This window comes from Eulemur rufifrons, chromosome 7 (assembly GCF_041146395.1).
Source record: "Eulemur rufifrons isolate Redbay chromosome 7, OSU_ERuf_1, whole genome shotgun sequence".
Lineage (NCBI taxonomy): Eukaryota > Metazoa > Chordata > Mammalia > Primates > Lemuridae > Eulemur > Eulemur rufifrons.
Window position 1 is genome coordinate 79,673,198 of NC_090989.1, and position 25,240 is coordinate 79,698,437.

Genomic DNA, 25,240 nt, shown 5'->3' on the forward strand with positions numbered 1-25,240 from the left:
CTGCTGAAATTACACTTAATTAACATAGCTAATTTTAAAATCTCTGCCAGATAGTTAAAGTCATAAAGGATCAAAATGGAAATGGTCCTGCTTGTCTTGGGATTTTTCCCTGAAGGGTCAGACTGTTGTCGGATCCACTTACCTGTGGGTGTTAGTGAATGTGGCCCAGCCAGAGGGCCTCTGTGCCAAGTCTGGCACCATGGACTAGCTCTTCCCAAATCGATGTAGGTTCTCATTCTGTTTATTGCAAAAAACGGAAATTGATTGATTTTAATGAGTCAGAAAAGGAAGACTATCTCATTATCATAGACTTGTTAAATTTAAGCACTTATTTCTTACTAGCAGGCAATAATGATTATAATAAACTTAAGAGATATTGGAATTTAACACACTGATGTCACCAAGCATGCATGTATTTAATTCAAATTAGCAAAGGATAAAATACTTCCTTTTGGATCATCTTGCTAGTAAATGGCAGGGCCAGGATTTGAGCCCAGCTGTCTTGGCTCCAGAGTCTGAGTTCCGGCCCACTGCTGCCCTGTGCTGCATACTGTCCAGGCTGAGGAGTGTCCCACAGAGCCTCAGAGCAGGAGGCTCCTCGGGGCTTCATAAGTAAGGTGCATAGTCAGGAACCTAGATGGCAGTGCTGGCTCTGGGTCGCCTTTTCTCTGTATACCACCTCTCTATTCATTTATCTGTGGATATAGATGCCAGATGGCCATCTCAACCACTCTCCCCTTCCAGCTCCAGAAATTATCACCAGCTGACTCAGTCTCTGGGTCTCCCTGTTCACATTCTCTTTCCAGAGACCAATTGGCCCAGCTCAAAAGAAACTTAGGCATTTCTGATCTTATCAGCTGTGAGTTCAGGCAGTGGCTGAGTCTTGGGATGGGGGAAGAAGTCCTCAGAGAAGAAGGCTGTTAACTGAAGAAATAATGAGGTTCATAATTGGGAAAGGAGAGCTTCCTTTCTTATAAAGGATTGCAGTTTGTGGGTAGCCATTCTGGCAGGCCTGGAAAGTAGGTCCCCCAGCCACAAGCCAGGAACATGAGCTTCAATGCAGGGACAATGAAAACAGGAATTTATACTGAGTGGGATGGCCAAATATACATATTTAACAAGCTATAGGAGGAATATTCATGAAAAGAACATGCACCTGTACAATGGAGCTTTCTGCCCTTTTATGGGGTTCATGTTCAGAAATGGCCACATTCTATGTCAAAAAGGTGAAAGAAGACAGGAAAACCCTCTCTGCACATGCTCCGTAGACTGTTTAAAACCACTTCGTGGTTGGTGATCTTTTATCAGGATAGGATGCTGGTCTGGTCCTTAGGAAAAAGTCTGATGGCCATTAGCAAGCGAGGGGGTAAAATGATTTGTGTCTGACCTCCCATCCCATCGTGGCTGGGAACTCAGTTTAAAGGTTTCTCTGGGGTCCTCTTGGCCAAGAGGGGATCCATTCAGTCAGTGGGGGGCTTAGGATTTTTATTTCAGTTCACAGGGCTTTGGACTGAACAGTTACCCCAAAACAAGTCTAATAACTCGGCAAGTGCTGACCTTATCCTTTCAACTTTTAGAATCAGTAAGAATATGACATACGTGGTAGTTTTAATGGCTGGCCCTTGGCAAAACAGGAAACTTGCCCATGTTCAGTGTGCTGCTTCTTTCTTTGGGGTATATTCCTAGGCCTACCTCCTCTATGTGGCTACCTGTGTGCTCAGGCCCCACAACTACATTAAGGTGCCACTGGCCAATGAACAGGTATTTAAGGTAGTGCCCACCATGAGCAAGGCACTGTGCCAGGCATGTGGCCCACAGGCTGTCATGGGGAGAGCAGTATGGGGAGTCTGAGGATCTGCGTTCTTGACACCAGCTGAATCACCTACTAGCTCCTGCTTCACCCAGATGACAAGGGTTCTGAGGGGTTTGGGGAGGAAGCCTGTGAGCCACTGAACTGGAGAAGAGTTCGAGGCTTAATATGATAGTTATACCAAGAGACAGTATAAAAAGTCAAAAATTGATTCTAATTGGTGGGATGAGGGGAACAGCCACTTTTGATAATTGCATTGGTTTTCCTGTAATGGTTGTCCCATTTATTCTATTATCTGCTCAGGCTTCTGTGGTCAGTAACCCTTCCCTGGACAACTGAGAAAAGTTGAGCTTTGCCTTGAAAGAAAGAATGACCTCAAGCTGGACGGCGGATCTATGGTGTCTCGCTGCTTTTCCTTCTTCACATAGCTCCTTTTCTGGGGGGAGGAAATTAGCAAGGATAGAAGATATGGAAATAATATTAAAAATGATATTATTATAGCTACCATTTATTTTCTGTCTTTTTGGTGCTTTATATACATTGTTGATTTAATTAAATTAAAATTTAAATTGGAAGTACAGGCCATTTTTATGGAGGAGAAATTTGAGGCTTAAACAGGTTGTGAAACTTGCCCACAGTTATACCAAGAGGAAGGGTCAGAACCGAAAGTCAGGTCTGGCTGTCTTCAAGGTCTATGAAGGATCACAACTGGTTCAATTTCCCATTACAGAATGATCTGTAAACCAGTAAATGATAGAACTGTTATTAGTGAGTTTTGAAAATCTTTTGAAAAAACTTAATAGAAGTTGAAAGCATTAATCCTTGGGTATATGTATTTTATGAGCCACTTGAAATGTTGATTTATTAGTAGTTACTGTCTTCCAAAGAAAACCTGTCAGTTAAAACAAGAGGATTTACTTTGTAGTCTTTAAACATGTAGAAGTAATAAATATGTAATGCTTAGATAGGAATAAGCCTTTTAAGGAAGAAATGTTTAGGAGTGTTCGTTCTGTACTTAGACTTCCTATGCTAAGCACCAGAGTCTTAAACAAACAAAAAAGTTATAACCTCCTGTTATGGTAGCAAGGTAGCAGCACCACTGTGCACTTTTATTTAGTGTAGAAGAGTCCCTATATATAAAGGATTTTGCTACGAGGGCGATATAAGTACGAAGTATATACATGTGGAGAAACTACAAGTTCCCAAAATGTTTCAGCACATTGGCTTAGAAGACTTACCTCTGGATTTCTCTGTTCAGTTATCTGATCCCAGACCTTGTCCAGCCCAGGTTTTGGTTTATGTGTCTGTTGTTTTATATCTGTTGTCAGATCAGTTTAATTTTATTTTGGCCTTCTCTTTCTGTACCCTGGGAAACTAGAATTAATTCAGTTGCTGAGGGGAAAGAGGTCTTTCTGACTGTTTCTCCTTATTTAACTCCCAATTTAAGACTAGCCACATTTATTGTGGGTCCCCAGGAGCTGCGCACTGGGCCAAGTCTGGGGATGGGGTAAGAAGCAGTGGGCGTGAACCCTGCCTGTGGCCATAGGCCCTCTGAGGGTGGGAACCAGGCCACTGCAGCCCCAGCACTCTGCAGGCTCCTCAAGTGCAAGGGGGACCTGGAGAATGAATGAATGGCCTACTAGAGCTGATGATAGTCTAATGGGGGAGCCAGACACTAAGCAAACATGAGATAATTTTAGGCACAGTCAGCCATCATTCCCCAGTTCCTCACCTGTGGAGTCCCAAGCCTCCCCAGGGCTCTCCCTCATACCTGGGCTGATCTTGTGGTCTCCCGGCTTCTCTGCTCTGGGCACTGTCTTCTGCCATTGCTACCTTTCTTTTGTACCTTGTTGGTTCAGTTATGAAACCCAACCCTTTCCCCCAGCATCTCAAAAATCATGTACACAGAAAATTGAGGGGTACAGGGGAATTTTCTGAAGATGGGAGGAGAGATGTTTATGGTCTGGCAGCATGGAACTTTGAAGTGGAGCTGGAGGCATCTCTGTTCTGATAGTGTCCTCTGGCCACCTCAGCTCTTCAGGGTTTCACAGGACCTTACCTTCGCCATTTTACTGGCATTTTCCCTCCCCCATGGCTCCTTTCTCTTTCCTCTCTTTCATTTTTTTGCTCCACCATTGGAGAAGAGGGTTTGGTGCAGGACCTACACTGGAAAGATGGGCCTCATGAACTCTCAAATTCACATCCTTCTGCTCTTCATTCCATTTTATTTCCATTGCAGTTTTTATCCCTCTAGCAACCAGGATAAGCTTTGCTTGCAAAGGAAGAACAAACCCTCCGGCTGTGAAATGGGATTTTAGACCTTGACATGTGGTGCAGAAATGAGGAGGAAAATTCCACTACACAAACCTGGTTTGCCCTTCAGGTGTGGGGTGAGCATTTTCTCCCTCAGTGCCCTAGGAAAACTAACTCAGATTTTGAAGAGAAAGATCATGTGTCCTGGTCACTTTCTGTGGCTTTGCAGTATAATCTAAAAAAAGAAGCAGAAGAAATAGGAAGGCGAATGAGCACTATGTGGTATTTCATACGGGCTTTAAAAACAGCAGACCTAATGCATGGTGTGTATTTAAGGTTTGGAAGACTCAAGATATCAATTCTTCTCAAATTCATCTACAAATTAAATACAACTCTATTAAAATTATCAGGCATTTTTCATAGAGATTTAGAATCACTTAGATATAATAAGCAAGAAGAACTATAATAGCCAATGTTTTTCAAAAAATAACAAACTTGGAGGATACACACTACCTAATTACAAGATTTACTATAAAGCAAAGTAATCAAGACAGTGTGGTGTTGGCAAAAGGATAGATATATAGATAATGGAACAGAGTAGAGAACTCAGAAATATTCTCACACAAATAGGCCAATTGATTTTTGACAAAGGTACAAAGGCAATTCAATAGAGAAGGGTGTAAAGGTATTTTCAACAAATGGTGCTGGAACAATTGGATATCTATGTGCAAAAAAAATGAACCTTTACCTGTAGATCGCCCTATATACAGAAATTAGCTCAGAGTGGATCATTGACTTAAATATAAAACCTAATTATAATAGAAACCAGGTAGAAAACATAGGAGAAAAATCTTTGTGACCTTGGTTGGTCAACACCAAAAGTATGATTCATAAAAGAAATATTTTATTAAGTTGGACTTTGTCAAAATTAAAATTTTTTTTCCCTGCAAAAGGAACTGTTAAAAGAATGAAAAAACAACCCATTGACTGGGGAGAAAAATATTTGTGAATAATATTTCTGACAAAGGACTTGTATCTTGAATATAGAAAGAACTCTCAAACTCAACAATATAAAAACCCTAAAACCCATTTAAAAATGGGCAAAAAAAATTGAATGAACACTTCACCAAATAAGATATACATATGACTAATAAGCACATTAAAATATGCACAACATCAGTAGTGACAAGGGAAATTATACATCTATTAGAGTGGCTAAAAAAATGATAATGCCAAGTCATGGTGAGGATGAGGAGGGACTGGATGTCTCACGCACTGTTGGTGGAAAAGTAAAATGATTCAGCCATGTTGGAAAGCAGTTGGCAGTTACTTATAAAGTTAAACACACACTTACTGTATGACTCAGTAATCCCACCCCAAAAGAAATGAAACTCAGGGTCACTCACAAATCTGTACATGAATGTTTATAGCTGCCTTATTCTTAATCACTAAAAACTGGAAACAACCCAAATGTCCCTCACCTGGGGAATGGATAAACAAACCATGGTACATCTGTCTAATGGAGTATTCAATAATAAAAAATGAATTGTTGATACATATGACAACATAAATAAATATGAAATACATTATGCTAAGGGAAAGATGACAGACTGAAAAGGTATGTACTGAACAGTTCGATTTCTGTGACATTGGGAAAAGGTAAAAACTGTAGGAATGGAGTGGTTGCCAGGGGTTAAGGTGTGGGTGGATGGTCTGCCCACAAAGGAGTGATCGACTATCCTATATCCTGACTGTGGTGATGCTTAAATGACTCCATGCATTTGTCATAGAACTGCACACCAAAAAGAATGAATTACACAGTGTATCAATAAAAAAAAATTTAGAAAGCATTAGCAAACAAAAACAATACAGAAAAAAATAACACGTACTCATTGTGCAATATTTGGAAAATACAGAAAAATATAAAGAAGAAAGTCCGTAAGCCCATCTCCTAGTGATAATCAGTTATCTTTTGAACATATGTCCTTCCAGTTTTTTTCTTTTGGCATTTTTACATAGTTAAAATCATATGATCTAGTTCTCTTTACATATATCATATATATTACATATATAATTATATAAATTATATTCTGCTTTTAAAAACTATATTATATGTTAAATTATAAATTCATATAAGGCATCTCCATCAATAATATTTTAATGGCTTTATAATTTTTTGCTACATGGTTGTACTGTAATTTATTTAACTAGTGCTCAATTGTTGGTCATGTAGGTTGTTTCCTTCCAGTTTATTAATGTTATTTTTAAAATTACAAGGAGAGTCTTTATTCAGAAATCTGTGCACACATTTCAGATTGTTTTTTAATGGTAGAGTCCTAGAAAATGTTATTATTGGATCAAAGAGTGTAAGTAAGTTTTAAAATATGTTTTGGTCAAATTGCCTTCTGGGAGACTTATGTCATTTTAGTTGCCCCTTAACAGGGTGTAGAGATTCTTGTTTTCATCTGATCTCTTCATCAGCATTTTAATTTGTTTCCTCATATGTCAAATGGGGTGCTATAGTTTGGATATTTGTCCCTACAACCTTATGTTGAAATTTGATCCCCAATGTTGGAGGTGGGTCCTAAAGAGAGGTGTTTGGATTATGGGGCTGATCCCTCATGACTAGTTTGGTGCTGTCCTCATGGTAATGAATGAGTTCTTGCTCTACTAGTTCCCACAAGGAGCCTGGTATTCCCCTCCTTTCCCTTCTCTGACTTCCTCTTTTGCCATGTGATCTCTGCACACACTGGTATCCCTTCACCTTTAGTCATGAATCAAAGCAGCCTGAGGCCCTCACGAGAAGCTGAGCAGATGCTGGTACCATGCTTCTTGTACAGCCTGCAGAACTGTGAGCCAAATAAACCTCTTTTCTTTATACATTATCTAGTTTCATATATTCCTTTATAGCAACACAAATGGACTAAGAAGACATGGGGTAGTAACAGAACTTGTAGGGTCGTTTTTGAAATAATGCACTTTAAGTGCATGGCATAATACTTGTGATGTTAGCCCTCTTTGGTGATGCCTATTTTTATTTATTATTTTAATTTTTACTTGTTTGATAAAGTGGTATGGTATTTGTTTTAATTGAATTTTAAAAATACTAGTGAACTATAATAATTGTAATATGTTTTATTAGCTATTTCAATTTTTGCTCTGTGACTTAATGTTTAGTTTGGGATTAAGATATTTTTCTGTAGATTTTTCTATGTTAAAGCTATTAAACCTTTGTTAAGTTTATAGAAGTTATTTTTTTATTTTGCAGTTTGCTGTTTACTTTATAATTTTGTTTTTGATGTCTTTTAACATATAAATATTTAAATTTTTATGTAGTCAAATCTAGAGATCCTTTGTTTTGTGATTTCTTCTATTACTTATATAGCCTTCCTTAAATAAAGAGTAAGTAAATAATCATAGTTTTCTTCTAATATCTTTTAGTGTTTTTTTTACATTAAACTTTTATATTTTCTTCTTTTTTTAAATTTCAAAATATTAAGGGGTACAAATGTTTTTGTTACATGGCTTGATTCAGGGCTGGAAATGTGCCCATCACCCAAATAGTGTTCATTGCAGGTGAATTTTTGCCCCTCCTCTCTACCCCTCTCCCTGCTGCTTGATTTCCAATGACTTTTACTTCCCTCTGTGTGCTTGTATGCCCACTGGTTAGTTCCAATTTATGAGAGTACATGTGGGGTTTTTCCATTCTTGAGATACTTCACTTAGGATAATGGTTTCCAATTCCTTCCAAATTGCTGCAAAAGGAATTAATCCATCCTTTTTTATGGCGGAATAGTACTCTATGGTATACATATACCACATTTTGTTAATCTACTCATGAATTTATGGGCACTTAGATTGATTCCAGGTCTTTGCAATTGTGAATTGTGCTGCAATAAACTTTCGAATACAGGTGTCATTTTGATAAAATGACTTCTTTTCCTTTGGTTAGATACCAAGTAGTGGGATTGCTGGATCAAACAGTAGGTCTACTTTCAGTTCTTTGAAAAACTCCATACTGTTTTCCGTAAGGGCTGTACTAATAGCAGTCCCACCAACAGTGTATAAGCACTCCTTTCTGTCTGCATCTGTGTCAGCATCTATTGTTTTTGGACTTTTTGATAAAAGCCATTCTAATAGAAGTACAGTGATATCTTATGGTTTTAATTTGCATTTCCCTGATGATTAGTGATATTGAGCATTTTTTCATATGTTTGTTGGGCATTTGTCTATCTTCTTTTGAACAACTCCCATGCATGCCTTTTGCCCACTTTTTAATGGGGTTGTAAACTTCTGATACATGTTTTTGTCTATGGCATGAGGTGAGACTCAATTTTCTCAGTAGCATTTATTATGTATTCCTTTATTGATTGGTGGTGCCTACTTCTTTATTTAAGCCATTATATTTTGGAATTTATAGTCTGTTTCTGGGTCTTATTTTATTCTGTTGATTTTCATATTAGTTCCACACAGTTTGAATTATTATTGTTACATAATATCTTTAAATATCTGTAGGAGATATTCCCTTTTTTCATCACTCATTTTTTTTTTGAGACAGAGTCTCACTCTGTTGCCCAGGCTAGAGTGAGTGCCGTGGCGTCAGCCTAGCTCACAGCAACCTCAAACTCCTGAGCTCAGGCGATCCTCCTGTCTCAGCCTCCCGAGTAGCTGGGACTACAGGCATGCACCACCATGCCCAGCTAATTTTTTCTATATATATATTTTTAGCTGTCCATATAATTTCTTTCTATTTTTAGTAGAGATGGGGTCTCGCTCTTGCTCAGGCTGGTCTCGAACTCCTGAGCTCAAACGATCCGCCCACCTCAGCCTCCCAGAGTGCTAGGATTACAGGCGTGAGCCACCGCGCCCGGCCTCATCACTCATTTTTTTAAAAAAATTTTTGTAATTCTTCTAGCTTTATTAATTCTTTCAAATAAACTTTACAGTCATTTTGTTAATTCCCCTGATCCCCACAAATTTATTGTAATTTTGAATAGAATTGTGTTGATTATAACTTAATTTGGGAAGAACTGAAATTTTAAGATTTTTAAAAAATTGTCCTTGTAGAAATACATCTCATTAAAATATTTTATATTTTTAAATGAAATTTTTTGTTCTTTTCATATAGGTCTCTCACAATTTTTGTAAAGGTTATTCTTAGGCAATTTATGTGTTTTTTTCTATTGTGAGTATACTTTTTTTTCAATTTCTTTTTGCTGGTTATTGTTGGAGTATAAGCTGTTGATTTGGAGATATTTATTTTATAGAAATATTATTAAGTCTAATAGTTTTCCAGTTGATGATCTTGGTTTTCTTTAACATATAGGTACCCAATAAATATTTGTTAAATAATGAATGATAATCATGTCATCTACAGATAGTGATAACTCTTCCTCATCCTTTGTTTACTATAGTTATACCTTTTATTTCAACTTTTTGTTTTCGTATTAGTCAGAATGTCCAAAACAATGTGGAATATATAAGAAGTATTATTGAAAATAATTAATTGTTCAACTTTGGGCTCACATTACATGGAGGGTTTTATACTTATTTCTACCCAAACCCTCTGTTTTAAAAAACACATTTTAATGTTAGCTTAATAGCAATATTTAAAAAACCTAATCGTAATACCCAGTTATTTTGCATTGTTTAGGGATTCCACACTGCACATGCATCTTAGGTGCACTGAAGGCAACAGGAAGGCTATCCTATCCCATTTGTGTATCTTTTTTTTTTTTTTAGTTATTTTTGTCACCTGTATTATTGAAAGCACCATTTGTGTATCTCATTCAGTTTACACTAACCTTTGGGGTTATGTATAGTGTGTAAGTTATCTTTGAATGCCATAGTTGTCTGGATGCCTTTTTTTAGTCAGGCAATTTAACTTTTAATTATGGAGAATTTAACGCATCAAAAAAATAGAGTGGTCTTACAAACGTTACTCATCACCCAGCTTCAACAATCATCATGTTGCCATAGTGATCAATAAAGTTTATAAAGGACAGGAAGTATTCAAACTCTTAGTGAGGAGCATGGTGGAGACTACATATATGGAATTAGTAAACCAGGTAAAATAATTTCTAAAAATCTTATTAGTACATTTTTAGTTTACCAGTGAAAGTAATTAATGCTGTTTGTATAAATTGCAAATAGTGCAGAAATTAAAAGTCAAAGTGCCCTTGTCACCTGTAAACCCTAGTCCTCCTACCCAATGGGATCCCAATACCCATTTGGCAAGCTTTCTCTAAGGGCTCCTTCACATATGTGTAGTTGTGCATGTCAAGGGCCCTGCTCCCTGACCCAAAGGGAAAGAGGTGTCCCTGCTGCCTTGTGAGAGGGGAAAATCAGGGAGTCGTCAGCTGGTGAGTGTGGTGGCTCTCATTGTGCCACCTCCAACAGAGTCCTGCTTGGTGCCTCTGAGTCCTGTTACTCCCTTTATTCCCAGGCCAGCTCTGCAGGAAGTTGGTTTAGTCTCTCTAGCAAATACACCTGGCCATTCGGGAATTAATTTTTTCAAAAGAAAACAAAGTCTATATAGGGAAAAAAATCTCTCTCCCTTTAGTATGACTTTGATCCTACTTCTTTAAAATAATAACCCTGGTGCTCTTGCACTATGAATAATTCAAATCCTTCTTGAGTTTGTTGATTCTTTCTCATTCTTCATTTTCACCCTGATTTGTGGAGCAGATGGATTGCCCTAGTGCATTCCAATACATGGATATAAAACATACGCAGCTTTTTAAAAAAGTAGGGGTGAATCTAGAAGTGTTAAGAATTCTTTTTGCCCCCCTTTTATATCTGTAATGGTAGTTTCTTAGGGGAAACATTCATCTCCTATTGCTGTTACTACTGAAATAATCAGCTCTTTCCGAAGGAGAGCTACCACCCAGTTTTTTTCAGAATCCATTGTTAAACATAAAGAAAATACAGTCCTTTATTGAATACTTGATCTGGATCAAATGATAAAAATCAATGCATAGAATATAGGATTTATAAGAGCTGTACAGTTTATTCATATAATATATTCAAATGTAATCTAATAAGGAGAGTTTCCAAGATTTGACAGTCTGTCTCTGGAGTTCTGTAAGCTGTAAAAAGATATAATTATGGTCATTGAATTTCCAATATCAGGTAGTCTGTCTGTCTCTGGAGTTCTGTAAGCTGTGAAAAGATAGAATTATGGTCACTGCTGGGAGTGAGAAGTTGCACACGTTACCATTGCAGGTATATGTGGTTAGCAAAGGTAGTTTTTATGTTCAAAGGTGCTGTGATCCAGCCAAGCATTCGTGGTTATTCACATCTGAATGAAAGGGTAAAGAAGTTAATGCTTAGTAAGAAAAAGAGCCTCCACGTGAGGAATCAGGCACTGTCGTATATTGCTAGTGGGAATGCAAACTAGTACAACCACTTTGGAGGGAAATTTGGCGATATCTAAAAAAACTGTTGTTTCAAAACTGGTTTATTTGCTTCCCTGTATTAGAAGACTTTCAGACTTCCCATTTAGTTTGAGTCAGCATATTCACAATACCTAATGGTAGAGAAAAAGGAGCTTTCATAAGTTTGAGTCTCATATTACATTTTTTCCTCTTAATTTAGCTGTTTTCTTAAAGAACTTATGTACAGTTAATACCAACAACTGGCTCTGAGGCTTATTAAATGGAGTAGCCTCTAATTTTAAAAGGCTTTCTGGTACAACTACTTTGGGGAAAATGTTTGGCAGTTTCATATAAGTTAAATATACACCTACCCTTTGACTCAGCAATACCACTTCTAAGTATTTAGCCAAGAGAAATGAAAACATATGTCTACACAAAGGCCTTTACATGAATGTTCATAGCGATTTTATTCATATCCCAAATTGAAAAAACCCTGAATGTCCATCAGCAGGAGAATGAACAAATTATAGCTACCCACACGGTGAAATACAACTCAGCAATAAAAATGAATGAATTACTGATACATACAGCGTGGGTGAATCACAAAAGAATTATCCTGAGAGAAAGAAGCTAGACACAAAAGAATACATATTGTATGATTACATCATATGAAGTTTTTGAGCAGGCAAAACTAGTCTATTGAAAAAAAATCACAACAGTGGTTGCCTGGGGTTTAGGAACCAGGGTTGATTGGGAAGAGACATGAAGGTACTTTCTGGGGTAATGGAAGTGCTTTTTATCTTGAAAGGGGTATGGGTTACATGGATGTATCCTTTTGTCAAAACTCATTGAAACATATTTCAGATGAGAATATTTCAACATATGTAAATTTTACCCCCTCCCCCAAGATAAAGACATTTGTATGAAAAAGGTTTTCCAGTTTTTCCTTGGCCAATTGCAAACCTTACTCTGAAATTTTAGCTGAAATGATACAAATAAAGGTTAGACGTTTGTGTATAAAACTTCTTACTTACTTATTGGCTATTTCACATTGTATTCTTTCTTTAAATCTCAGAGCACAACATTAGTAACAATGACATTAAACGTGAAGAGTCAGAGTAAAATGCATTAGGAAAAAGTAGCCTCTTTGAATATAACATCCTCTCTGTACAGCACAGTTCTGAAAGGTGAGCTCACTTTTCCCCAAGTGGTAGTAAGTGGGATCTTTGGTCATATCACAATAGGCAAAGAACATCCTTCATTTGAGAATTATGATACTGTACTTGTTCCTGATCTTTAGGAGTAGTTCAGGAGACACTCTATACCCCATCTAAGGATTTGAACCTTTACCATTTGCTGTGTCAACCTACATTGCCTTCCTAGATAGTGAATTCTGTTGGCTCCTGTGTTAAGCCTCTAGATTGTATTATCTGGGAGTCTAGAGAGGTTAGAAGAAAAGGAGAGTAGAATTGTTGTCTGGAGAAGTTTATTTTAAGAGCATTCTTTAAAAAACATGTATATATGTATGTATTTATTTATGAATGAATAAATGAATGAGACAGAGTCTCTGTTGCCCAGGCTAGAGTTCAATGGCATCATCATAGCTTACTGTAACCTCAAACTCTTGGGCTCAAGCAATCCTACTGCCTCAGCCTCCCAAGTAGCTGGGACTACAGGCACGTGCGTGCTGCCATACCTGGCTAAGATATCTATTTTTTGTAGAGATGGGGTCTTGCTATGTTGCTCAGGCTGGTCTTGAACTCCTGGCCTCAAGGGATCCTCCTGCTTTGGCCCCCGTAAGTGCTAGGATTACAGGCATGAGCCACAGTGCCTGGCCAATTATTTTATGTTAAATATCCAATGGGTCTGATGTGTGTCTCATGATGTGATACCTCTAAAAAAGAAAAAAACATTCAGATTCTCATTGTTTCTAGGATTTTCCTCTCTACCCTGACATCCTCATCCACCAGTTTCCTTTTTGTTTCCAAATGAGGAAGTCTGGTAATCTATTGGGGCTGTAATCCTGTGAGCATTTATCAATCCAAAGGATCAGCTCTCAGCAATGAAATGACCTTGAGTGAACTTCAGAGAGATTAGCTGGGAGAAAGGATTAAACACATTTGTGTGAGTGCAGTGCCTAGAGAGGAATGGAGAGTGAGCGAAGTGGCAGTGTTTCCTGGAATCCAGTGGCTGCTAGGTGCTGCACGTGTGAGCAGCAAGACCCTAGATACTTACCTTACACCTTGGTGCGGATAACAGAGGCAGAGATGAGGTCATATCACCATTTTGTAGAAAGTTGCATCAGGCTAGAATATGTGGCCAAAAAAGGTACGGTGAGAGCAATGACATTTGTTTTATGTATGTCTTGTCGTTTTTCCTCATTCTCAGCAGAATAATTATTTAAGAAATTGTACATTTTAAAAAAATTTACTGGCAGTACTGTCTCAAGTTTCTTGTTAAGGAGTTTAAAAAGGACTTTTTTTTTTTAAGCAAGCATTAATCAGCTATTACAATATTATAGATGGTCATTAATCGAGATGGGTTCATAATAAAAAGATGATAAAATATTCTGAAGAAATCAGGTAAGGTGGACTTTGCAAGTATGAACTTATTTTAAAAGCCTACATATGCCTGTACATAGATATATGTGTACAGAATATTATACGCTAATGAGATAACTGCTTAATTTGGGGTAAAGTAATGATGTTTTACTTTTTAAAATTTTTGTTTAGTTGTATTTTCTATTTTTTAAAAATAACCAACATATATTGCTTTTGTAAAATGAAAATAAGAATCCAGATGATAAAATTCATGTTCCTGAAGACAAACATTAAGTCTGAAAGCTTCATGTTAGACGCACGAGCTGATGACAGATGGTGTCTAACAGTAGAGGAGGAGCACTTCCCTTCAGTGGGCTGGTGAGAAGAACAGCATTTCTAAGTTTGTCTTCCATGTATTTGGGAACCAGCAAGACGAATACAGAGCTGCAGCAACTGCTTATTTCCGAGACTACTTTTATGGATGGGCTTACTGGGATGCTCCCACTTTTTTTGTTTCTGCCTTGAAAATGTTTACAATAATTTATTCTCCTTGGATCACGGGCTAGAAAAGGGGATTAAAGCAAATGTCTTTGCCTCTCCCATTACTCTGCTTATACTTGGAACTTGTTTCTTCAAGATAAGGGAGTTACTAAATGGCGAAGTGTGCCTTTAAAATAATTTCATCATTTTGCAGTATACTTTCTGACTGAGTTATAATTCATGCCTGCATTATATTTTATACCATGTATGTATGTAGTATATAACACATGTACTATATTCTCAAAGGCAAGGGCTACTATATATTTGCTACTTAGCAAAGGATAATTTGTTAATCAGATTTTGCTTTCTATACTTCAAACATACACGTGCTCCCTTGTTCATGCATACAAATCCTTACAGGGCTTGAATTCAAGTGTAAATTATTGCCCTAATTTTACTAAAGTTAAATCAGAATAAGAGCTTTATAGCTTTGTTAATAGTGAGAAGAGGAAGTATTAATAATTTGAAAGAAGAAGAATTTCTGAATCCTAACTCACAACATTACATGCACGATTGTTGCTTTCTTTTTTCTCCTGCTAAAGAGGTTATGAAACGTTCACCTACATGCTTTGCCTGTCAGTCATTTTATTCTGTTTGTGACTCAAGACAACAATGAAAGGTTGAATATCTTAATGTAAGTTTTGTGGGTGTTTAAATAGCATTTCTGACATTACTGCAATCTCATATTCATGGGATGCTATCAGTTGACTTCTTGGAATACAGTAATAATGATTCCTTAGGATTAAGGGAATGAAACTCAAGAGATGACATACTGATTTGAATGTGTGTTAATCCAGACCCGTATTTTTTGTGATTGTTGGGGTCAGAGAGAGTCAGCAATTGGAGGTTTGCTTTTTCACTGACTGTCCTCCCCTCCTTTTCTTCTTTTTTAAAGAAAAGTATATTAAATATTATAAAACAATGCATACTTGTAAGTTAAGGTAACACTAGCTGCTGCAACAAATACCCACATTCCAATGGGTTAATATACTTCAATACACTATCCCTGGTCAGAGAGCCATTTTCCCTCAGAGTGCTTCAGGGATTCTGGCTGTTTCTATCCAGTGGGTCTGCCATCCCTTAGACTGAGAATTGTCACCTTGCAGCCTGGGAAGAGGGAAAAGAGTGGTGAAGACACACCCTGGCGTGTGTATTCTTAAATACCCTGGCTTAGAAGTAACATACGATTTCTGCTCACTTGCCATTGGCATTCACCAGTCACATGACCCTAACTGGACGTAAGGTGGGTGGGTGGGAGATCAAGTCCCTGGTTAGGCAGCTGTCTTTCAGTGAAAGTGCTACTGTGTGGAAGAGGCACTGTGACATTTTGGTGGACAGCTAGTCAACTCTGCCTCAGGTGCTCATTGTAAAAACAGTCAACTTAAGAAGTACCTATGTACATCCATATAGATAAACAACATAAATAACATTCTTTCCTGTATCTTGCTGCTTTTTCTTAAAACTTACTGTATTTTGAACTCCCTTTCCTGTCAGTCATATAGATCTCTCTGATTTTATTTAATGGCTCCATAGTATTCTATTACATGGCTGTATCATTTATTTACCCAATCCTCTATGAATGGACATTTTGACAGAAGAACAAACTATAATAAACATCTTAGCACCCCCTTAGTTTGCACGTGTGTTAACATTACCTTAGGTTAGATTCCTAGATGTGGAATTTCTTGGCTAAAAGGCTACATATTTAATATTTTGACAGATATTTCCAAATTAACAGAAAGATTATATCTATTTATATTTTTACATATAGAAAATCTGCCTACACTCTTACCAATCCTGTATATTATTAATCTTTAAGATAATTGCTAATCCATCCAGCAGAAAAGATCCCATTTTATTTTAATTTGCATTTCTTTATTAATGAAATACCATAGTTTGAATGTATGTGTCCCTCCAAACTTCATGTGCTGAAACCTGCCCCCTCAAGGTGATGGTATTAGAAAGTGGGGCCTCTGGGAAATGATTAGGTCCTGAGGGCTCCCCGCTTGTGAGTGGGATTAATGCCCTTATAAAAGAAGCTTCAGAGAGCTGCCTGCCCGTGTGGGACATGGTGTTCATTCCTTTTGCCCTTCCCCCATGTGAAGATGTAACAAGAAGACACCATCTAGGACACAGAGAGCAAGTCCTTATCAGACACTGAATCTGCTGGTGCCTCCATCTTGGACTTTCCAGCTTCCAGAATTGTGAGAAATAAATTTCTATTATTTATAAACTACTCAGTCTGAGGTATTTTGTTATAACAGCAAGAACAGACTAAGACATGAAGTTAAACACCTTTTAGATGTATATTCATTGGCAGTATTTCATCTATGAATTGTCTGTTTCTAGTCTATGCCTATTGTGTTAGTTTCCTGTGGTTGCCATAACAAATGACCACAAAACTTGATGGCTTACAACAATGGAAATTTATTTTCTCACAGTCCCAGAGGTCAGAAGTCCAAAATCTAGGTACCAACAGGTCCACTTTCCAGAGGCTGTAGGGGAGATTCAGTTTCTTGTCTCTTCTAGCTTCTGGTGGCTCTAGACATTTCCTGGCCGTTGCTGCGTGCATCATTCTGACACCCGTCTTCATCTTCACATGGCTGCCTCTGTGTTTCTGTCTCCTCTCTGTTTCTCGGTCTAATCTCCCTTCTCATCTATTCCTATTACACTATATTGTCTTGTCCATGACACTGCTTCCAGCCAACTGACTTGATTGAATCCAGGGTTGTGAGTGGGCTAAGAATGGCGTGGGTATAGGTGTTGAGCTGTGGGGAGGGCTTCAGGTGTGCTGGAAAGAGAGGTAAGCAGACCTCAAGCCAGGGGTGGCTTGTTTCCCAGGGTGCTGACTCTAAAATCAGCACAGAAGGAAATGTTAGGCCAAAAGTTTACTATCACCCCGGCCTCAGTTTCAAGAGTATTTTGCATATATATAGATGATTATTTTTATTGAATGTTAAGAGAAGCAAACTAGTGGATACGCTCCCCCCCCCAACCCATCCCCAATATTTCCCCCTGATGCTGCATTTTCATAACCAACAGGAAAGGACCAAGAATAGACAAGACTAGGGCTGCGGTCCCCAACCTCTGGGCCGTGGACTGGTACTGGTCCATGGGCTGTTAGGGACTGGGCCGCAGAGCTCCTCCTCCACCTCGCCCCCTGTCCGTGGTCCCTGGTGCCGAAAAGGTTGGGGACTGACTGCTGGACTAAGGCATTGGAATTCAAAGGGTGTTTGCTTCTAGTTTGAATCAGCAGCATCAGGAGAGCTCGTTAGAAATGCAGAATCTCTGGCCCTATGCCAGGCCTACTGAGTCAGAATCAGGTGATTTGTATGTACATGACAATATGAGAAGCTCTGCTCTGGGAGAGTATTTATTAAAATGTAGGTATGGGACTTTGAAATTTAGTGCTAAAACAGAAGAACCTTTCTGGAGGGATTAGGCATTTTCACAGGTTTTCTTAATCTCCTCCAGGGCCATGATTGATTTTTATTCTGAATTACCCAGATGATGGAGCTGGTTTTGCCTCTCTTGGAGTTATGGAGAGCTGCAGTAGAGGCCAGAATGCCACTTCCAAGTTACTCTTGCTAAGGGAACTCTTTGCATCGAAACTTCCACCTCAGCCTTGGTGGAATGAATGTTTCATACAAGGTTGCAAGGTGAAATATCAGCAGAAATTAAGAAGCTTTTAAAAAAGTATGAATTTGTAATAGAAAAAAAGGAGAAAAGAGGTTTGCGTAAGTATTCAAAAACAGAACTACTTATGCCTAATAACATAATAATAGTTCTCAAAGAATTTTTAAACAGTCTCCCTTCCAACATTTGGAGAACCTGGGGCAAGAGTACAAATGGAGGCCACATTTTAAAATTTATTTTGCATATTCACATATATTATGTATACCTTAGTTATATCTTTCAATATATTCTGTCTTTCTACCTTGACAAACATACCCTCATAACAACAAAATTAAAATATGGTTTTTATAAGGTATGGGTTTTATAGGACTGAAAAAAATCAGAAAATACCAAAGATTGCTAAATCGAATTATTGCTCATGCCTGAGTGTTGTTGATGGGCCAGGGATATGTGAATGACTGCTAGATATATGCATAATCCATAAGTCATTAGTTGTTCCATTTAACATTTTTTCTTGCTTTCATGCTAGCAAAATTGCTATGTTGTTATTGAGATTTTCACATAATTTGAACTCTGTTGAGATCAGTGATCTAAAGTAAATGGGACCTAAGTAAAATATCAATGTATTTAATGAGTACAAGAAGAATCTGAGTATATTTGCATCATGAATTACAAGAAAAAGAAAAGAAAGAATGTTGATGCTTGTTACTATTGGACAGGATACTTCATTACATAAGAATCTATAGCATTCTTGCCATGGAGGAAGGATTTGACACGTTAATTAATTTGTCTTTTCTCTTACCTAAGCACTTCCGCAGCTCAGATCCTCCTTGCACCCTGAAGCAATGTGTGTTCCTGGTGTTAGCGGTGCTGCAGCCCGGAAGCCATCCTAGCATTTGGACGTGGTCGCCTTTTCTTTTCAGGACATAGACTAAGAAATGTGGCATATTTCCCTGGGCCTGACCAGTGTTAAGAGTAGATATCTAGGGCTACTGTGTGCCATGCTGGCACTGAGCTCTGCATGACCAGCGACTGAGGCACCCAGGTGTTCCTGAGGATGCATATTCATGGGAGGGAGGGTGTAAGATGGAGCCCTCAAAAGGGAGGGCCTGGGGAAGAGGTCACAAGGACACTTCCAGGGGTGAGGTGTGGGGCTTGTGTGAAATGTTCCATATCTTGATCTGTTTGATGGTTACATCAGTGTATACATTTGTCAAAATTCATTAAGCTGTACGCTTAAGATTTGTGTATTCTACTACATGTAAATTCTACTTCAATAAAGTACTGTTGAGCTGGGCGCGGTGGCTCCCACCTGTAATCCTAGCACTCTGGGAGGCCAAGGTGGGAGGATTGCTTGAGGACAGGAGTTCGAGACCAGCCTGAGCAAGAGTGAGACCCCATCTCTACTAAAAATAGAAATAAATGATTTTGACAGCTAAAAATCTATATAGAAAAAATTAGCCGGCGTGGTGGCGCATGCCTGTAGTCCCAGCTACTCGGGAGGCTGAGGCAGGAGGATTGCTTGAGCCCAGGAGTTTGAGGTTGCTGTGAGCTAGGCTGAGGCCATGGCACTCTAGCCTGGGCAACACAGCGAGACTCTGTCTCAAAAAAAAAAAAATAAATAAATAAAATACTGTTGGTATAAAAAATAAAGGCTACCAGAGCATACTTTTCTGTATGTAAATTAAAGGGTATAACTACATAGGATTCCATCACTTTAACACAACTATTTCATATATTCTTTTCTCATATGCCCACACGAGTACACAAACCTATCTCGTGCTTTCTTTCATCTTTCTTTCTTTAACCTAGCTGTAATCTCACCATGCATATGATTTTTATGTCCTTGATATTATATCTTAAATCTTTTTCTGTGGATGTGGACTTAATTATATAATGATTGCTTCCATTTTTTCACCTGTATAAATAATAGTACAGTCTACATTGTTATATACAGTTTTTATTTTATTATGTTCTTGTGATACATTTTCAGATACAAGATGAATGAGTAAAAGATTATGAAGATTTTAATGACTGTATTGAAGCTCTGTATTGTAATGATTAAGATGTTGGGCTTTGGAGTTCAGAATGAGCTGGGTTCAAGTTCTGGTTCTGTGTAACCTTGGATAAACTACTTCAAATTTGGTTCAATATCACCCTTAGAATTGTTTTGAGGATCAGATGAGGTCATGTATATGAAGTGTTTGGTATGGAATCTACCACATAAGTGCTCAATAATCAGTGGCTAAAATATCGTGAAACTACTTTCCAAAAGGACACTGCCTGCTTCACTCACTCCCTGAGGTTATGTGGAAGGACTAGTTTTTCAACACAACTCCAGGGTTGTGTGTTAAAATCTCATTTATTTTATGGATGAAATGAGATATTCTATGTTCTTTTAATTGCATTAGTTGATTACTAGGAAGTTAGACATGTTTCTAGTGTTCTTGATTTAAAAATCTTTTAAATTCTTCCTAACAAATTCTTCTCCTTTTCAAAATGCCTTTAATCCATTATTAGTTTATGGAACAGACTACAATACTAAAGTCGTCATTATGGGGCAGGTTAAGCATTTCTACAGCATAGGACCCAATAAAGGAAGGAAATGTGTTTGTGTTATTTCTGACTTGGCCCGTAAGACAGAGCAGTGAAATACAGTGTGCCCCCTGGAGGAACTTTTGTACTAGCCCACAGTCTCTGAGTCTCTGGGCCACAGATGTTTCCTAAGTAGTCAAGTCTGCTCTGGTTGTGGGGGTGGGAGGGTGGTACGGGCTGGAGGAGGTTCATTTGAGTGCTAGGGCCCAATCCTTTTCGGTCATTATCTAACTAATTAAACCAGGTAATCTGTAAAATTCGTGGCTAGTGCCCAGCTGACAGCTGGTGCTCTATTTATGTTATTAACAGAGAGGTGTGTGGCACAGTGTCTAAGAGTGGAGATCTGGTTAGTCATTATTGCAACCCCTGGTGTTAAAACCTAGTTTGGCCAATTGGCAAGACTCTTCCATTCTTTCTGTCCACCTGATCCTCTGGGCAAAGCCGTAATGTCACAGGTCTGCCCAAGTTGGGGCTGCAGACTTCTCTGGTCCAGGCCATACTTTGTTTTCCTTTAACACATTTATGGATTTATTTATTCAGTTCTTTTTTTCCCCCGAGCCCATACTTGAGTCTTTTAGATCTCAGTGTAATAGAAATTTCTAAACAGCAGGAGTGGGAAGCTAAGGGTTTCCCGACTCTTTATCCCTTACCAGTTGCAGCACTCAGCATCTTGCTGTCAGCACTCTGTTCTAAGGAGGATAGTTTTAAGCATTAGTAAAAGTCCCACCCCGGAGCCCATGGTGCTCTCTCAGACTGGGAAGTGGAAAACACAGGGATGTTGCTTGCTGCCTACAACTCAATTCCCACGACACGCCAGGCTATTATTCTATCACCTAGGAGGCTAGAGGCTGTGTGTGGTCTTTGATACCTTCTACATTTCTGGAATTGTGGGTCCAGGGTAAAATACAGTCACACTTCTTTGTACCTATCAGGGATAGAAAAGAGACAAGTTTTTCCCTGGTGTATTTCTAACTTTGCCTTAAAAGAAATTGTGTTGAACTTCACTTATCTCTTCCCATTGCCTCATGTGGGTGGGTCACAAAGTTTATCCTAAGTTTATCCCTAATCTGTACACATGAAAAATAGCAAGCAGCAAGCCGGGAGCCTCCCCACAGGACAGGGAGGCCAGGGAGATGTGCAACAGGCACCGCCTTGGTGGGTCATCACTGGTTTGCTCAACTGTTCCTGGGAGAAGGAAACTCACTTCACGGATGAGAATAGAGACTCAGAGTGTACTTGCCCTGATTGCCAGTGAGTAGGTGGCAGAAAGGAGCTTTCCATGCGAGCCTGTCTGGATCTGAAGCAGGTCCTTTCCCACTGCAGCTGGAGGTGTTCCTCCAGGACCGAAGAGCTCCTGCACTTCCCCCCCTTGCCCATCTCTATGGGAGTGGGTAGCAGCACCGCCCAGTACCAGGGCCAGCCTTTGTGTCTCTTTTGCTATAGAGCATAAATATGCCTTTTTGGGGCAGAACTGAGCAGGCCTCCATTCCAACAGGCCCACAAGTATAAGGGATCGCTAGAAGCTGGATGTATCTGCAGTCATCTCCATGCCCTGAGTCAGATGCTGAATCTGAGAACCCTTCGAGATCTGTCAAAGCTGGCCAGGTTAGATCATGTGGCTCCCTTGCTAGGAAGACTTCAAGGATGACCATGTCACTCCCTGGCTGGGAGCCAAGCAACCTCAGCGCAACCTGGGTCAAAGGCAAACCAGCTCATTTGTATTCTTAGAAAAACCAGTCATGAATTTTAGTCCTGTTCACTTGGTAACCACACAAGGCTGGTGAGAAGAGTCTTTGTTGGAGGGCTGGGAATCCTCAGATTCCCATGACCAGAGATACTAGCCAACTTCTCAGGCATGGAAGGGGCCTCTGCCCCTAAAAGCCAAGGGTCTGGGAACTCCATCACGTATGGCTGAGGTTTGCCCTCTTAGAGGCAGGTGATCCAGGGCTGACCCAGGCTTGACACTTAATTTGTTAGGTAACCACAGGCAAGTTCAGAATCTCTCTGGATCTCCATTTCATCATTTAAGAAATAAGATAGGTTGGCTTAGCTCATTTCTGTTGTCCCTTTCAGATCTTACATCTTTAAGATGTTTAATTTAAAGCATACCTCAAATATTGAGTTAAAAGAACAATAAATGGTACCCTATAATTTTGTTTTCCTCTGGGTTTATCATCTCTTAAATATGCTCCCTCAGATAGGAAAAAAAAAAATAATGAAACTCTATTTTTGAGAATGCCACTTTTTTAGACCACTGGGAGATTGTATCTGAAAAACCCTTCAATTATGTAAATTCTGTTTTGCTGAAATTCTGTTATTGTCTATTTGTGTTTTACATTTTAGTATGGAAAATTTGAAACATTGTGAAAGAATTATACAATGAACCCCCATGGACCCATCAACCAGCTTCAGCAATCATCCGTATTTGTCAGTCATGTTCCATTTACCCTCCTGCCCCTATCCCATGCACACTTTTGATGGAGGGGAGTGCAGTGCTGGAGTATTTTTAAGCAAATCTCAGACTTCACATTTTACTGTTAAATGCTTCAATTTGTGTTTCTAAAAGAGAAGGCCCTCCTTTTTGTAAAATATAACTTCAATGCCATTTTATACCCACCTGAATTAACAATGAAGCAGGAGTTCTTTGGATTTTTAGTGAATTCAGGTTGGGAGGGATACTAGGATGCAGGAGCTCTGGTCTAGATTTAACCCTTTTCCTCCAGAAACAATGATAGAATTCACTGAGCAGGATCTTGGAGCTTCATCTGGCCCTTGCCCCCCGCCCCCTTGCAACACTTTCAGAAAGCAAATATGGGAAAGGCCTGCCTATCCAGAGCATGTATATAACTAGCATACTGAGCACCTACTGTATACATCTCCATATACATCATCTCCTTTCACTACCACACCAAAGCGGAGAATAGAAACCAAGCCTCTGGAAGGAGCTTCCCCAAAGTCACCTTCTGATGGGTCAACATTAGAATATCATAGTGGGACCATGACCCCATGCTGAATAGGTGAAAGGGTGTGAAGTCCCTATCCGGGCTGAGAAAGATTTCTCACACAGTGATAGGATACACAAAAGTAAAAGTTTATTTATTTCTCTGAGGAGGAAAGAAAGAAAGAGAGGGAGATAGAGGGAAAAGGGAGGGAGGGGCCATGGCACACAGAGGAAGGAGTGAAAATGTCAGGCACTGAAGGAAAATTGTTTGGAGTTTTAAAGGGTAGAAATGGCTTTTTTTTTTTTTTTTTTTCTGTTTTAACAGACTGATAACAGAAGCAGCAGCGAAGCTGTTTTAGGTGTTCTTTCTGGCTTGTCTGAGTCCTTAGAATGTGGTTTTTGGCAGGAACTGAGGCAGAGTTCCTCAGAGTTGGAGCAGGGAGTTTGCACCTCTACTGTCTGCTTAGGGCTCTTTAAGGTTGAAAAAAACAAAGTTTTAAGAGATAACTAGTTAGACCACAGGTGTTTTTAATTAAACAAAACAAAGGAGGTAGTTGTGTTATAAGTTTTTTTTTCCCAAAGGGGCAATTATATGTTGCAAGTTTATTTTTCTTATTTTCTGTTTGATAGCTTATTTTCCTCTGTTAGGTTATTAGTAAGACCACCTTTCAATAGGAAATTCCCATTTAGCATCAGCACACAGGCTGTTTGGTTTGTGCCTCAGTCTAACCACATGTTTTACTCCCATAGAAATAATAACCAGTTTATTCTTTAAGATTCCCTGAGAAATGGATAAATTAGGATAATATCTTAGGCAGAGAGAGCATGAAAATGCCCTCCTCTCCCCAGCCCAGGCTAAGGGATTCTACGCAGTCTTCCCCCCTCTCTCTCATCCCCTTTCCCCAGATGGATAGAAATACAAATCACAGGGCTTAGAGTCACTTCTTAGGGTTAGAGGACATTTGTAGATTTGTGCTTGAAAAGTTTGAATTTTTGGCTTGGAAAGCTATAACCTTTTACTCAGTAAGGAGAATCTTTAAATAGAAATACTTCCTTAAATGTATTTGGCAGTCGGAAGAGGCCCCTTAAAATATTCTGGAAGGGAAAAAAATGTACGGAGACAAGGAAGGAGGCAAAAAGGAAGTAAGGGAGGTAGGGACAGAAAAATCAAAGAGCCCTCATAAATCCCAGATTGGTTTTATGACCCATCGTGAGAGGAGCTCTGGTGACTTAGGCTGTTTATGTTTAAAATGTCCTTCTGCAGACCCAAGGGAGGAGGCAAATACTTGCCTTGGTAATGAGGCCATCCGGCAGGTTTTCTGCCTCTCCCAAAACCTTGGGAAGGGCTCTAGAAATGTGTCCCCATGTTCAGATGTGTAAGCTTCAATCCACACAGTCCCCGATACAGACCTGCATCTCAAAGAGAATAATGTGCCCACAACCATATTTTGATAAGTCCCAGATTTCCCTACTAGTCAAACCTTCCTTTTTTATTTTTAGTTTCTTTTTCTAATTTGTAAGTATTTAACCTAATTTGTGTTTCATTTGT

General features: G+C 38.9%; 1 protein-coding gene across 1 annotated transcript in view; it reads left to right on the forward strand.

The window, feature by feature from the left end:
* MCF2L2 (MCF.2 cell line derived transforming sequence-like 2) overlaps positions 1-25,240 on the forward strand; it is a 207,438-nt gene that overhangs the window by 10,147 nt on the left and 172,051 nt on the right. The window lies entirely within an intron of this gene.